This window comes from Helianthus annuus, chromosome 12 (assembly GCF_002127325.2).
Source record: "Helianthus annuus cultivar XRQ/B chromosome 12, HanXRQr2.0-SUNRISE, whole genome shotgun sequence".
Classification (NCBI taxonomy): Eukaryota; Viridiplantae; Streptophyta; class Magnoliopsida; order Asterales; family Asteraceae; genus Helianthus; species Helianthus annuus.
The window spans coordinates 73,022,343-73,025,752 of record NC_035444.2 but is presented as its reverse complement, the minus strand read 5'-3'; the positions used below and the strand labels follow the sequence as shown (position 1 = coordinate 73,025,752).

At 30.8% G+C, this 3,410-nt stretch overlaps 1 long non-coding RNA gene across 7 annotated transcripts; it reads right to left on the bottom strand.

Annotated features, from left to right (window-relative positions):
- Positions 1-220: 220 nt before the first annotated feature.
- LOC110895327 lies at positions 221-2,175 on the bottom strand. 7 transcript variants are annotated; one of them, XR_004874204.1, is made up of 3 exons: positions 2,005-2,175; positions 420-1,757; positions 221-253 (listed from the first exon to the last, which is right to left on the bottom strand). It is a non-coding gene; the product is annotated as an uncharacterized LOC110895327 (long non-coding RNA). The 7 variants fall into 7 exon arrangements; XR_004874205.1 differs by having other exon boundaries at positions 239-267; XR_004874203.1 differs by lacking the exon at positions 221-253 and having other exon boundaries at positions 320-494; positions 606-1,757.
- Between the last annotated feature and the right edge of the window lie 1,235 nt (positions 2,176-3,410).

The following is a 3,410-nucleotide window of genomic DNA, read 5'->3' as shown; positions in this document are numbered from 1 at the left end:
TTTGAATTTACTCATTCTACATTAAAGTATATACATAATTCAACCAAAAAATCCATTATAAAAAGCAATATTATCTTCAGACTTTAGTTAATTAGATATTACACAAAAACTCTCTAATATATATGTGCAATACATAAAAAATGTTATTATTGTATTAAAAAGTCAAGTTTAATACCAATTCCTCACCAGCGTACTCCCTTCACCTCTCCCAAACTCCTTTTCTCTTGTTATATCCATATTTCAATTTCCCGTCCTGAAAGCATAAAACTACGAATTAGTTATGTGCCAAGAACCAAGAGAACAAAAGGTGGAGAATACTTAACTTCGGTTAGTCGTAAGAACTGTTGGGTGAAGAAAAAAATACAAGGTGAAGTCTTTCTGGTTAAAACTTAAACAACGATTGTAATGCTAAAACTTACTTTAGAGTCTAAAGTGGATCAATCAATTCATCAACCGTATCGAATGTATCCCAAACAAATTCATAAAAATTAACTCTGCAACAGTTTATGAGTTATTGATGAGGGCAAATGCAAGCTATAATACGCTATAAGAAAAGTACAAACTCATTATCACACAACTGCTATATCGGAAAAAAATATACTTACAACTCGAGCGGAGACAGGTTGCCGCGGTGCCGCTGTGATGTTATTGTCAAAACCCTAACAAAGGACAAATATGAATGGAAAAAAATTTATTTAGAAACAATTGAAAAGTAAGAGATCTAATAGCATACGAATACAAAATGAGAGACGAAGTGTTTTCCAATGGCGCCGCCAAGAACAAAATAGAGGAAGAATCCAACCGGAATGGTGGCGGTGTAGCATAGGAGCAACCAAGGCACCGACATCGAAACTCCAATCGCCGTTGGAGTGAATTTGCAAGAAAACAGATAAAGATTAAAAAGAATTGCAAATTTACATACCCATTCTCAGTTTCAGATAAACATAGAAGCTTTGAAATAATAATGATTTCTTTTAGAAAGTGAGGTAAACCACATATAATGTTAAAGAAATTTGATGGGTTTCAAAATCGCTATTGAAGGTTATTTCTTCTCACAATTCAGAAAATAATGATTATACCTGTTTCCCTCATTCATTGTATTTGATAGCAAACAGTTCTTTCATCTTCTTATATATAAACAGGCTTGCTACTATAAAATTCCCGGCACCAAATTCTTTCATTGGCTTGTATTGCTCTTCCATTGCATATAGAAAACCTTGATCTCAACATCAATAACCAAAAATAACATAACCCTAATTGGAAATTAACCAAACAAAAACAATCAATATACACATTGAGTAGGTTGATTTAATTTCAAAAAGAATAAAGAAAACCCCCATGAAATAACTACTCTGTTTTCATTTGAAATCTAAACAATCCATACATGAAATCCTGAAACCAAACATGAATATAACATATAACCTAAATCTAATTAAAAACGTATCAAATCGATACACACCAAGACAACCTTTCTCATCGTAACAGGAAACACCACTGAAAATAATTTAAAGCAAACAATCAACAACAATACAGATTCAATCGAATCTTCACTTACATGATGATGATTGTTGATGTTCGCTTCTTGATTCAAACTACTGATGATTTCAACTGCTAAACCTAAACAATCCGCATCCTATTAATCAAAATATGATGATTAAAAACCACCACCTCTGTAATCACCATTAAGGCTTCCACTGTATCAACCTTCTTCATCATAACCACCACCATATGCACGTCTCACCACCATGTAACTGAGCCTTCGACAAAACACATGTACTTAAGATTAGTGACGATAGTTTTTGGTTGACAAAAGAGAGATGGAAGGACATTCTGAACAAACCCCCAAATCACTACTCAATCTGCAAAACCCTAGATGCCCTCTGTTTTGCAATAAATAGTGAAATTACCTACCATTTAGCCCTCGATTTGAAAATACGATGATATGATACGAAATTAAATAGATTCAATAAACTGAAGAACACAAAAAATTGAAAGATCGCTAACCTGATTGTTTTATGAATAAGAACGACAGAGATTAGGATCGTAGATGATGAAGGAACACGATTAGGGTTTTAAGAAGAAAGCGTACTCTAAAAGAGAACGGCTGAAAGGGGAAGAAAACTATTAGCGTGAAAGAAAAAGAGGAGAAAGATATTGCCGCTCAATTCTCAATTTCCTGGCTTCTCAGCAAAAGCTCAAATAGTCAACATTATTTTGCTTTAGTATAAGAGATAGATTACTCTAGTTGTAAAAATTATTTCGTTAGTTATAATTTTAATTACTCTAGTTATACGAAACTAATTACGCTAGTCATGTGCAGTGGAATAATTATTATATATAAGTAGAGTAATTATCATTATTATGAAACCCGTTTCATTATTAGAGTGTTATCATAGATAACTAGAGTAATTATAAACATGTATGTAATTAGTCTGGTTCAATTGAGAAGAAATAGAACAAATGGTACAATTGTAAATATTATATAATTTTTCTCTCATCTTATGTATTATTATTTTTTACTAATTAATTAGTCATAAAGACTATCATCCTCCACACTAAAATTTTTGCCAACATACATCAAAATTGATCCTACACATTTTGAAATTTATCCTACACATATCAAAATTTATTTTACACAGCTCGTAATTCATCCTACACTTTAAATTAATTTTTTTTCTTCTTTGAAAAAATATGTTTTTTTTAAATAAGTTACAAATTTAATGTAGTTAGCCATTAAAAAGGAAGACTACCAGTTAAGTATTTATCTAAGTTTACTAATATACCCTTACACTAATATTAAACACAAAAATTAAATAAAGTAAAATGAAGCATTTTTATTGGTTGAAATTTTTTCTTTTTTATTCTTACAAAAAATTTCTTCTCATTTGAACCCTCCACTATGTAATTAAATGTTTATAATGTTAGATATTAGCCGGAAAGAGAAAAAGTGAAAGCAAACAATAGATCGAACACGTAATGCAAATTAACTGTTTGTCTCTTCAACCATTAATCGCAAACAAAACCAATCTGCAAAAAGAACGACATCGGTTAGTATAATTCGCGACGCATTAGTTGAAATTTGAGTTAACTACACTTATGCCACTGTCACTTTATCAGTTTTCCTTAGCTTCTTACGTTTTGTATATTAATGTTATTTACATTTGATCCTTACACTATCTTTTTATATATATCAAAGTAGGTTATCACCCGTGAATACTCACAGGGTTGGATATTTAAATTATATTAAACAAAACAGTATATATATCATAAAAATGAATAATGCATGAAGAATAAGTTATATTAATTAAACGTTAACAACGTCTTTGATAACCCGTTTACAAGACGTGTGATTTGAAGATGCGTACCATTACATAAACCATTCTGTTGATCAATTTTCTCAAAAGCATTAC